The sequence below is a fragment of the Xiphophorus hellerii genome, chromosome 24, assembly GCF_003331165.1.
Source record: "Xiphophorus hellerii strain 12219 chromosome 24, Xiphophorus_hellerii-4.1, whole genome shotgun sequence".
Taxonomy (NCBI): domain Eukaryota; kingdom Metazoa; phylum Chordata; class Actinopteri; order Cyprinodontiformes; family Poeciliidae; genus Xiphophorus; species Xiphophorus hellerii.
Genome location: NC_045695.1, coordinates 17,304,319 through 17,317,466, shown reverse-complemented (window position 1 = coordinate 17,317,466; position 13,148 = coordinate 17,304,319).

The following is a 13,148-nucleotide window of genomic DNA, read 5'->3' as shown; positions in this document are numbered from 1 at the left end:
ACTGATGTCTGCCGGAGGTGAAGCTTTTTGTTTTCGGTGAAACAGCGTTCACATCAAACTATGTTGTACGCCGCCCTGAGCCGATCCGGTTGGGAATCAGGACAACCAGTGGTAAGGACGTGATTACCGCTGTCAGGAGAAACGGGCTAGCCGCTCAGCTAGCTCCTCATCAGGCTGAGGGAAATGAAGGAGTTTGTAACAAGATGTTGACGATGAAATGTCCGCCTGCTGGCAGCGGCGTTGAGTCCAATCCGTAGAGCTGAGTATGTGGGAAGTCTTTCAACAGGCTGAGGACTGAAACGATTCAGCAGACGGTAAACGGACCTGATCCCACAAACATTTCAGATCTGAGAAAACTGGACCGGAGGATCACCAGGACTCTGGGCCATGTAGGTCCTGTTCCTACCTGGTACTTTTACTGGCTACCGCTGCTGCTGCAGAAAGCTTCCCTAAATTAGAGCAGCTTTTTATTTTTCTACAGTCCTGGATAAACTCCGTTCTGGCTCGGCCCAATCCGTGGAGACTCCGCGCTGTCGGGCCCAATCTTTCTGGACGACTTTAATGGGATTTTGCTCAGGTTCTTCCTATAAGAACCAAAGGTTTCTTGGTTTATTGCGACCTGACGTTAGCGTTTCTAAGTGTTGTTTTACTGGTTTGGCAGCACAAAGTCATGATTGTAAACCTGATGCTACACAAATGAAAGCAGCAATCAGCCGTCCAGCACGGCTCTGAAGAGAGACGGCCGGTGTTGCACATGTTCCTCGTCCAGTTTGTTCTCCACACCCTGCCCATGGTTACTTGGCTTTGTGTGCAACTTGTTAACAGCTGACATCAATATTTCTTGTGAGCCCCAGAAGGGAGTCAGGGGTACAACATGTACCACGGTTTGAGAACCACTACAGAAGAGAACATCGGTCCCAAAGAACTTTCTGTTCAACTTCACAGCGCATGGAGACTAAACTGTCTCTTTTTTCTAAAACCGTAGATTCAGACATACGTGTGACCCTGTTAGAGTCCCAACATCTGTACAAAGAGGCCGAGTCCCTGAATGCGATCCTTTCTTCTTCATGTATGCTTTAAATCAGGACATCTAATGAAACACGAGAAGCTTCAGATCATATTTTAACCATTAAGGATCATTTCTTCAAGATATTGACGTTGGGTCACCGCTGGCACCAAGGCATCGTCTCCAATCTCTCCCAAGATGATTGAGGTCATGGAATGGATAAGGGATGTAAGTCATGTTTATGTCCAAACATTAATGATGCTATTTCTCATTTAACTGAAAACTCGCTGTTTTTATGGCAGAGCTTGGTTTATCTCCTGACAGCTGACGTGTCTCTCCACCTGGCGGAGGAGGAAAGAAGGCCAAGACCTTCCTGCGCGCAGCAGCGTGGACGTTCTGTCGGGGGAATAAATCACCATCAGAGGTGACTCTCCCAATCACGTGGCAGGAGCGGGGCCTCCTTTCTGCAGCCGTATAATCAGGCCTGAGCGCCGGGACAGAAAGCAGCTGCAGCGCTCCTATGAAAGGCAGCGTTTCATGAGGAAACAGGTGAGACGGCTCTGGGCTGCCTTTGATGATTAGAGGAACTAAACAAATATACAGTCCGCTAGTGGCATGAAGGAGCTGCCACCAGGGGCTGCAGCGTGCGTCAGCAGCAGCGCTGCCTCCAGATGACAGATTTTCTGGTTGTTCTGGCTCACATGCACAGTAGTTGACATGTTTCATGAAACCGGATCGTTCCTGTATCTCAGAGTAACAAGAACAAGATGTTCTCTGGGGTGAGAGCCAGCGGAAAGGCAAAGACATGAAGGAAGGGAGCGGGTGATGAGGGCACAGTGCGAGATTGAGTTGGAAAGGCAAAGGGGAGAATTGCAATGGCAGTGGGCCGGGTTCCTACTGCACACAGCAAAGTTCAGAGCCAATCTGTGCCTGGAATACCAAGCGGCCGGTTCCCCGGGCGGCCAACAATGGGGCAGCGGGCGTGCCGCGGCAGCTTAATTTCCACTGAGCGAGAGGCGAGCGCTGTCCGTCTCTTTCAGCGCTCAGCAACGGGCCTGATGGCCTGAGAGAGGACAGAGTCTCACCTCCAACCAGGAAACGCTTGGCTCCAACCGGCTGGAGGCGCGCGATGACGAGCAGGAAGCAAGGAGAAATCATCTCGCCTCCGTTTTCACCAACACAACCCGATCCGTGAGGCCGATCCGGTCCGGTTCACCTCATCATGATTAACACCAAATGTTCTCCAGTTCAACCCAGTTCAGTCAGACTGGTCAGTTTACCAAACCATCCACTTTATTACTGTTGATTTAAGCTACTGATGCCGGACTGGGTCACTCCGTTTCCACTGTGAAACTGACCGGTACCGCACCATTCCTTCAGCTGTAGGTCCAACATCGTCAACCAGAACCTCCCAAGCTCTGTTCACCAGGAATCCATGACCCAGAGGTTCTGCAGAGGTTCTGGAGGGTCAGGAAGGACCATGTCAGTGTTCTGGCCTTTTATTCATGACCTGCCCCAGAAGCAGGAGCGCTCTGTCCTCTGCTGGGTGACTCCGGGTCCAGTCCGGTTCTGATCCTGGTTCCAGTGCTGCAGAAAGCTTCAAGCTGACGCCGTCCCCGTCCACGTGTCCGGTGATTAATCTGCTGGTCATTAGTCTGCGCTGGAACCCAAACCCTTTCACTGCGTTTTGTTTCTGCTGCTGAATTAGCCGCTAGAATACATTAGCATACTAAGTACTGGGAACCCGTCCTGCTCTGGAGGCTCCAGTAAAGAAACATGGACCCGTCAGAAGCTCAGATATCAGGTAACGCTCACGTCGCGCCTCGGCGGGGGGCGAACCGGACCACACTGCTGCTCTGATGGAGGACGTGGGGCAGCAATGCCAAATGAAGCAGGAATTCCTGATTTGTTTGGACCGGGCTGTAATGGCAGGCAGGGGGCTATTAGCATAACAAGGCCGGCGCAACCAAAAGCCATTTTGCTCCCTTTGTTTCAGCTAAGCAGCTGTCATTTGCACAACATTATGCATTTTGGATGCTTCTATGCTAATTTTGGGGGGGACAATTTTCCGACAATAAGCACCGGGCGTCCAACAGAAAGCTTTTCATGGCACAGACCCCGGGGAGCCCCGAGCCGAGCCAAGTCAAACAATGGCTTACTGGGCCGTGGATCACATGGAGGGACCCGGGCGGCGCAGCGCCGCGTCCCGAATCCCAAACACCCCACATACAGTATGGACCGGGCCGGGCAGCGCCAGCTTCAGCGCTGATGGACAGCGAAACGGAACGGACCTGATCACCATGAAACCAGCTGAGATCCTGCTCTGACTTTAGTCTCACAAACACACCGATGGCTGCAGCCGTTACCCAGAATCCACCAGCAGCCGTTACTACTATGGGCTCATTACTACAGAGTCGCTAACGTGTCAGGCTTAATAGTTTAAAAATAAATAAACGTTTCCAGTTTCACCAAACCTCTAGAAATCACAAATATGGTTAGAAACTATGGAGCTACATTAGAGCCATAAACTTTGTTCACAAAATGTTTTTGAAACCAAAAAATTACTTTGAAACTGAAAAAATAATTTCAGTTTCAGTGTTTGACTTTGAAACTAAAATAAATAATCAAATAAACTGAAAAAAGAATTTATTTGAAAATAAAATATATTTTGAAACAAAATAAAATTTAAACAGAAAATTGCTTCAATAATAAAAAATAACTTTGAAACTAAGAAAAATATTTGCAACTAAAACAATATATACATATATATATTTTTACCCCTCCAGGGGTATTTTGTGGCTCTAGTGTCCCTTATATGACAGCAGGCTGACAGGAAACAGGGAAGGAGAAACGGGGAAGACATGCAGCAAATGTCGTTGGGTCTGGGAGTCGAACCAGCGACGGCCGCGTCGAGGACTCAAGGCCTCCAAATACGGGTCGCACTAACCGCTACGCCACCACGACACGCTCTAAACAATATTTTGAAACAAAAAAATTTAAGTTAAAAAAGATTTAAAGCTGACAAATATTTTTTAAACCAGAAAGAAATTTTTGAAACAAAAAAATTAAACAAAAAAAATTGTTGATATTAAAGATTTTTAAACTTAAAAATGATTTGAAACAAAAATATTTTGAAACTGAAAAATTATTTTTTAACTTTTCTGTTCTTTTCTTCAAAAAGCCAAAAACTGAGCCGAGTTCGTCATCGTTTCCATGGCTACGGAGTTAAAATGGCGGCTAAAATCCACAGCAGAACACAAACCCTTTGAAAACCTCCTGGATTAATTTCATACTTCTGAAGGAAAATATGACAAATTAACGACTGTTTAATAATTATCTCTTAACTTTAGTACATTAATATGTTGTGTAATAAATTTATTGTGATTTGATGTTTGACTTTAATAAATGGTAAAATCCATACTAACAGTTTTCAACAATGTTATTAATATTCAGGTCACAGTTTGATGTTTAACAACAGTTTACTGTATTTACTCATTAATAAACATTTTTAGGGTTCATTATTATTAAAATGAAACAATTTTCTTATGATTCAGATAATAATAAAGGCTCTGGTAGAGAAATAATCTAATTTCTGTTCTTGTTTCTGAGTTTTTAAAAAAGTTTTACACATTCTGATGATTTATTTTATATTAACTCTAATAAATCATCAGTTTAAGCATCTAAACTTTACGTTTGGCAGCAGCTCATCACTTTAGTCTCTGAATAAAACCGTTTGGGCTTCGATGAAATGAAAGATGATCTCTGTCAGTTTCTCTGCTGTTTGGTTTTTATCCTGTAAATTCGTCTGAATAAAGAGGAAACATGTTAAAATGCTTGAACCCGAGTGTGTGGCAGGACGAGCTGAGCTAACGGAGTGTGAGGATGTGTGGAGGGGTGCATATGCGCGTGCACCGACAGCAGAAAGGTTGGCCTTCATTGTGTTGCTTGAATTATGACAGCGCACAGCCCCGGGCCACGGCTCTCCCTGAACGGGTAAAGTCAACTCAAATTGGGTTACGGCAGACCTGGGGCGGCGCAGCCGGGCCACCAGGAATCCAAACTGAAGCAGCCATCTCCTTCTCCCGCCCCCACCAAAAATAGATCAGCATCGGCAGGCGGAAACCAGGTTAATGCCGAGGAAAAACTTCACAAGGATTTTCGTGGCGCGCGTCCTCTCCGTCTCCTCCTGACCTCCGGGATCCCATCAGGCCGCAGATTAAGGGGTGAGCCGTCCGACCGCACCGGCCCAACAAAGGGGACGGTTTAGAGGCCGGCGCCTGACCCCTGGGGGCAAAATCAATGGCATTATCATGGCCAAGAACAACGAGATTACATCCAATCAGTGGAGATTTCAGAGAAAGTGGAGGTAAAAGTGCCTTTTGGCTCCAGCTGTCGCCAGTCATCAACGGGACGGTGGAGCCTGAGGGAAGGTCAAGATGGACGGAGGGATCACTGCTCCTTCAAACCCAACGTTACAAAGTCCTTTACGGTTCTGACTAAATTACAGACAGAAAAACACGATGAAATCTCTTTTCAGCAGCAGATGAACAAAACCCACTGACTCGTTTTACCTTTGGCTGTAAACGGAGGAACTTTGACCCAGTTCAGACTGTGTTTGGAGATTTTACCATTTCTACTAGTCGTGTGGGTTTTCTGGGTGAAACTCGTGGTTGTGATCCGTCTGCTTCCTGGTGTCGTCCACCATGCCGTATGGATCATATCTCACGTCTAAGCCTGGGGGGTTGGGTTGCATGACGTGGAATCGGGGCTTCTGCGCTCAGGCTTGTCCAAACATCTTGTCCAGGCTCATTCTGACAGCGGGATTAGAAGCACCTGCCATCCAGACAAAGGCAGGCCTGAAGCCAGATGAATGAAGTGCCGCTCGCCCCGGAGCTCCGCCCCCCGCGCTAGGAGGGCTCTTCCATGACGGTGGCGACCCGGGGCAGATGGAGCGAGTCAATTGAGCTCTGCAGGCTGGGAGCCGGAGCTCTGGGATGGGAGACGAGGATCTCTGCTGGGAACGGTTTTACCGGATCATCAGCTGCTTTTCTTCACAACATGAATTTAGCAAACAGTTAAACCAGCCGAGGTGTGAATGTTGCTTCATTTTGAAACTGAATTTGGTCAGAAATGGACGTAGTCTACAACCGTAACAGTTCCCTGATTGAGCTCCATCTTCCCATCAACTCTGACCAGCTTTGGTTTTATTTGGAGGCTTCAAAGTAAAAGAGACTAAACACAAATGCAACTCAAACTTCCTTCTACCAAACAACTTCCTGTTGGTCTGTCACATCAAATCTTCTTACCTTTCAGGAAAACATCACCTGTTTTCCTGAAAACGTAAACTTGAGGACTAGTGAGTTTTCACACCTAATCTTCCTGCAGACTCGGTCTGATTGGGGATCAGAGCCTGTAGGGGGCGCTGCACCACCAACCACTGAAGGAAACCACACAAAAACCTCTGGAGACACTGAGAGCAACTTCCTTCTTCACCAGATGGAAACAAGATGGAGGCGTCAGATTTTAGCGGTTGGAGGATTTCTCTTGTCTGTGGCTAGCTCTGGCCTAGCATGTTTGTTTTGGTTATATTTACCCAGAATGCCCTGCGCTGTAGTCCACTTCCTGCTTTTGGAGCGGTCTCCGGTCCGCTTGGTGTTCACATATGCATTCAAACCAAACCAGAGCTCACTTCTACCGGACCCAGACCGACGTTTGGAGGACCAGAGTTAGCTTTATTCAAAGTTCATTGACCAGTAAGTTAAAGCTCATGCCTCAGAGGCAGACTGGTCCAGTTGTAAACCAGTTTGGGTGTGATCCAGTCATGTAGTCAAGGAGATGGAGAGATGGACCACTGGTTCTCCCTCACTGGTTCCGGCATCAGACTGTGGGATTGGATCCTCCTGGGCGGTGGAGCCAGATGGTAATCCCCACATTGTTCATTTTAGAGCTAATCTTCAGTAAAAGTTATCACCTTTAAAGCACGGTGGAGGCTGCATCATGGTTTGGGGTTACATTTTTGTTGATGGAGATATTTGTGTTTAATTTGGAAGAAAAGCTGCTGTTCCCTGAAATCTGCAGTTTCTGGACAAACCAACAGATTATTGGTCCTTCTGTCAACATCGTCTGGTTTCTCCAGGGTCAAACTTCTCTACGACCGGAGGTCAGCGCTGCGTTCATACGGCCTCCACGACCCGCACAGCAGGACGGATGTTCTGCATGTCTGAATTACTTCAGTGTAAAGGAGATTTTCATAAATTAGGAGGAGGAACGATGTGTGTGGAGGATGCTGTCCTCAGCCTGCTCTAAATGCAGGAGGGGGTTTGTTGTTGGAGGGAAGGAGGCGGATTAATGGGGGAGGAGCTGAGAGGGAGCAGAGCCCCTCGGGGTTTTTCTCCTTCTCCTCCACGCAGCCTGCAGCTTAACCCCCCCCAACACTGGGCCTTGAATTAGAGCAACAGAGGGGTGTTGGGGGATCCGGCCACATTACGTCAATCTGGATCAAACTCAGCCGACGTGAGGCAGGGAGAGGAGGACTGCTGCTGGATGGAGGTCATCAGGTGGACCAAACATTGGCAGGTCGAACGGAAAGAGAGAGAGACACCAGGACACTGAATGACACTCAGACTGGAGAAAAGGGCAAAGGTGGTTTCTACCAAAGGGCTGACAATCTCTCTGGAGATGTTGAAGACAGAAATAAGGATCTGTGCTTCTCAGTGAGCAAAGAGATCATCCACAACCAAGAGGAACAGTAACAACGGAGGAGAGCTGAACCCTTAGACTGTAGACTGGGAGGACTGGTGAGTATCAGAACCAACATCCAGGATCAAACTGGGAAGAAAGAGCCGACAAACTACAGAAGGACTGAAGACGTGGCTCAAGTCAAGTCCAACCAAGGAGAAGATTCACTATCAGCAGAGACCAAGGTCTTCTAACGGACAACATGGAGTCGGGGCAAGATGGCCTCCAGTCGTTCTGTATAACAAGATGGCAGCAGTTACATCAGACCTGGAATGGCACAAACATGAGGTAGAAGCAGAGAGAACGTCTGTGACGAGTCAGAGATGGAGACAACACCAAAGGTTATGGAGCTAAGGTCCAACGACGGCTAGCAGGTGACGACCAGTCTGTGGAGAAACATCAGCCTGGAGGGTCCAGACCTCAGTGGTACCAGCGGTACCAGCGGTCCGCCGGTCTGAGCTGCTGCCGACTCCATGAACCTCCACATAACTCTGTCATTCTGCTGATCCTGGTGAACCTGAGAAGGACGAGGCTCCTTTAGCCCCACACTGTAACGAAGGAAAACAAACGTAAAGTCCTACGTTCTGGATAATCTCAGCTTAATCCAAGTCAACACCTCCACCAGCAGGATTCCAGGTGTTTTCCAGGCGCTTCGTACCGCTGGCTAAAAACAGACCAGATGTGAGACTTTAAGGCTCAGCTTTCACTCCCAGCACTTTCATGCTCCATTAATAGTCCAAGCCTCGTTCCCACGGCTTCACGTTCTTATACCGTCTGAGCAATAAATGATTCATGTTGGGGTTTAACCGAAGTCGCCTGAATCAGAGCGCTAACGAGGACAAAATTAAAGTCAACACAGCAACGCCTCGTAGCTTTCATCAGCAGACTCACTGCAGGCTAGGCTAACGCTAACAATCATTAGCACGGATGCTAACACCGACCGGCTGCAGCTATTCCAGTGTTGTTGTTGTTGAGGCCCAGTCAGAACATGTTGTTGTCTGGTTTTCATTTAGCCATAACTACTGGGCCTGATTTAAAGGGACAGACGGAAATACTTCAACAAATTAAGATATAAACTCAGACTTCTGGAAAAACTGTTTTCACCAACATGAGAATGGAAAATACAATAATAAAGTTAAATACCTCTGAAGGGAGAACAACAGACTGCAGCATATTTATCCAGGCCTGGTTATATTTAAATCTGCTCAATCTGCAGATGAACCCATTTAAAATGGAAACATCGACTGGCTCCACTGGCTTTGACCAGGTTTGACCTTTGACACGCATTTCAAACTCCACGCTGCCAGTTACACGTCCAGTTCATCCACCTCTTCATGGGAATTCACCTGCATGTTTCCACCCTAACGCACAGCTGTGGCTTTACAGCAAAACCTGGAGAGAAATGGTGAACAACATGTAGATGCAGCAGTAGTCCTCAGTTATAGATGTAGAGTAAATAGATACACTGGCAGCATAATAATAAGTTTTCCCTCCAAGTCAGTAGAAACCAGAGCAGGACAGTTTGACAATCAGGTCAGGAAACGTCTCATTTGTATTTAGATTCACCTGAATTTGAGGCGAACCACCAGGCTGTGTGTTCGGTCCTGAACCTTTGAGGATTCATCTCTGATCTTTACTGAAATAAACATTATACTGACCTGCACTAAAGCTTCTGAGGACCATTAAACCAACTCAGTCTGGAAAATGTGAGAACATTTTAAATTAAAGCAGATTAAACGGGCCAATGGCCAGATTTATGATTATTAGAATAGAGTTATGAGTCTAATTTAATAAATATAAACTTTAGCTGCTCCTCTGCTGCCTGGAAACTCAACGCAAAACTAAATCAGTTTATTAAAGTAAATATTTTAGCGCTGCGTCTCGCAGCCTGACCTCGGCAGACGGACGGATGTTCCTCAGGTTTCAGGCCCGACGGCGCCTGGAAGGCGACTCGGCGCGACGAGAGTTCTGCTGGGTTTGGTACCGCCGAGGATCCGGACCCGACCCACAGAGAGACGGGAGAGAAAAATACAGGTGTGAAATGAAAAGCCTGTAAAAACCAGACCAGAGTTAATCCTCTGGATAAAAACAGGTTTCAGGAAACAGACCAGTTTAAAATAAAAAGCTAACAAATTATATTCTAACGTTTATTTTATAGGAAATAAAAACTGAAACTGGTTTTAATTTAAAAACACCAAGAAACAAAAATATTAATTAAAAACTGACTTGTTGTAATTTGTTTTCCTTTTTATTTTATATTTTAATTGTGTTTAATTTGTTTTTAACACTGGCAAAGAATTTTATAACTGAATTTATTGATTAATTTAAATTTTAATTAATTTCCACCTGAAACTAATTTTAATTTAAAACCAAATTTAAAACACTTCAAAAAACAATATTTTATACTTTAAGTCTAAAAATGCTTGCATGTTGTTTTTATAATTGAATTTATTGACTCATTTAAATTAAATGTACTTTATGAAGTTTAAATTAAAATATAAAACCAAATATAAATCACTCCAACAAACAAAAATATTAATTTAAAAACTGACTTGTTATTTATTTTCCATTTGTTATTTTATTGTTTTTAGTTTCAATAATTAAAAATGTTTTTCTAACTAAATTATCTGATTAATTTGACTTTGTTGCAACCACAGGATTTAGTTTTGGTCTGAGCCGAGCCGAGATCCGGTCGGGCTGAACCGGACTCTGTGGTTCTGTGGTTCCGGTCCTGTGTGAACACACCTGTCCGGCCCGGTCCCGGCCCGTTCTCAGCCTGTTCTCCTGTGGATTATTGATGTTTGTCTTTGAAATATGAAAGCGTTTGAAGTGAAATAAAGTGACGGCTCTTCAGTCGTTAGGGAGGCTCTGCTGCTGAAAGGCAGCTTTGTTCGCAGTGCTGCTCTAACCTCATAATAGGTCCGGCTGAGCCCAGAGGAACCGATTCGGGCCTGGAAACCCGCCGCCCGTTCCCTCCATTTGTCAGAGTCAAAGGCCGCGCATCTCACTGCAAACAAAAGCTATTGAGGCGCTGACAAGCCGCGGCACGGAAACGCCGCGCAGACAGACGGAAGGGAAGACGGCCGTATCTCCGTCAGACAGCTCTAATCTGGGCTCCTTTAGAAACCATCAGAACCGTCCGGCTCTTCTCACGCTGCGGCCCAAAAGCCTTTCAGCCGGCGCCGCTGCCACGCTGGCTGGACACGACTACCTGATAGCCTTTCTCCTTTTACCGCCTTTTACCGCCGGCCTTTATCGCCTGGAAGAAAGGGACAACCTGTCCTACCTGACCCGACCTGTCCCCTCTGTGGGGCAACAAGACAGGGCAACAAGACAAGTCAACAGGCTGGGGCAACAAGACAGGGCAACAGGCTGGGGCAACAAGACAGGTCAACAGGCTGGGGCAACAAGACGGGACAACAAGACGGAACAACAGGCTGGGGCAACAAGACGGGGCAACAAGACGGGACAACAGGCCGGGGCAACAAGACAAGTCAACAGGCTGGGGCAACAAGACCGGGCAACAAGACGGGACAACAAGACGGGACAACAGGCCGGGGCAACAAGACAAGTCAACAGGCAGGGCAACAGGCCGGGGCAACAAGACGGAACAACAGGCTGGAGGCCAGAAGGAAAGAACCCGAAACACAAAAATAAACTAGAAACGCTGCAGCAAAAACATGAAATAAAAAACAAAACTAGAAACAAAACAAAAAAGTAACAGAATCATGATTTACAGCAACAAAACCAGAAACGCAACAGAAAAGAAAACAACATAAAACCTGGATAATGAATAAGAGAATAAAATAAAGAGAAAAGTTTATTGGTGAGTTTCTGACATTTGGACGATTTAAATTGAAGGGATTTAAATTGTGAGGACATGTGGACTCTTTGTGGTACCACACTGGTTCTGGAGGTACCTGCTGTTTGGACTGGGCAACATGTTGCTGCTTCCTGACTGGTACATGTTGCCTTTCAGTGGCAGGCCTCAGTGAAAGGCTCGTTTCCTCGGCCCAGACTCTAACCAGAACCACGAAGCTCCTAACCGGTCCCGGTTGGTCCGGTTGGAGCGCTGAGTGGTGACACCGGTACATAAACGTCATGAGGGCCTTCTCTTTAGAAGCCAGTAAACTTTAAAGACCCGGTTCGTCCCATAAGCAAGACGGACGGAGCTTTCATGTCCCACATGAAAGGCGGCCATCATGTGACGCTCCATTGTGCTGCAGCTTGTTCTCTTCCCAGACCAGTGGATGCGGGATGGAGCCAAACTGGTTGGACTGGAGGAACATCTGCTGGTCCCTCTGCTCATCAGAAGGCCTGTGGTGGTTTCTGGGAACGCAGCGCTGCTCCTTCTGCTCTGCAGTGAAGGTGCTGACTCTGTTACGTAACTGGGCCGTTCTCCAGACCGGTTCAGATTAGCTCCACCAGTTCACAGCCTGCTGGCCTCGCTGGGTGGAGCGTCTGACTCCTCCAGCTGATCACGGCCCCTCGGTCTGTCTCCTGTCCTTGAGGCAACCTCCTCAGTTTATAAACTCCCTCAGTGAAGCGTGGGATTCCTGCGCTGTTTAGACTTCCCTGAACACAACAGCATCACTTCTCACAGCCTGAGGCTGGACGGGTCGGCTAACGGGGCGAAACCTTCACCTGCTTCACAACTTTCAGCTCATCAATGTGTGGAAAGTTAAAACACTCAAAGGAACTTTATCAACTCCTCATGAAAACAAAAAGTCCCTTTCAGAGAAGACGAAATTTATTTTATTCACTTTCTACACAAACAATCTACAAGATTTTTATTTGATGTTTGTTTGGACTTGAAGTGTCGCCTCCCCATGCAGCTTACAGAGAGCAGCTGGCAAAGCTAACTAAAGGTAGCGCTATGCTAACCTGGTATTTAGTCCAAGCTAATGCTAAAACATTATGCTAACCTGGTATTTAGTCCAAGCTAATGCTAAAACATTATGCTAACCTGGTATTTAGTCCAAGCTAATGCTAAAACATTATGCTAACCTGGTATTTAGTCCAAGCTAATGCTAAAACATTATGCTAACCTGGTATTTAGTCCAAGCTAATGCTAAAACATTATGCTAACCTGGTATTTAGTCCAAGCTAATGCTAAAACATTATGCTAACCTGGTATTTAGTCCAAGCTAATGCTAAAACATTATGCTAACCTGGTATTTAGTCCAAGCTAATGCTAAAACATTATGCTAACCTGGTATTTAGTCCAAGCTAATGCTAAATCACGATGCTAAGATAGTATTTAGTGCGAGCTAATGCTACAGCATTATGCTAAGATGGTATTTAGCAGACGCTTATGCTAGCGCTGAAAACAACGGAAGACAGCTCCACAAAGCTACATTTAGCTTTCCACTGATGAATCGACCAATCATGTCTTGTCATATGA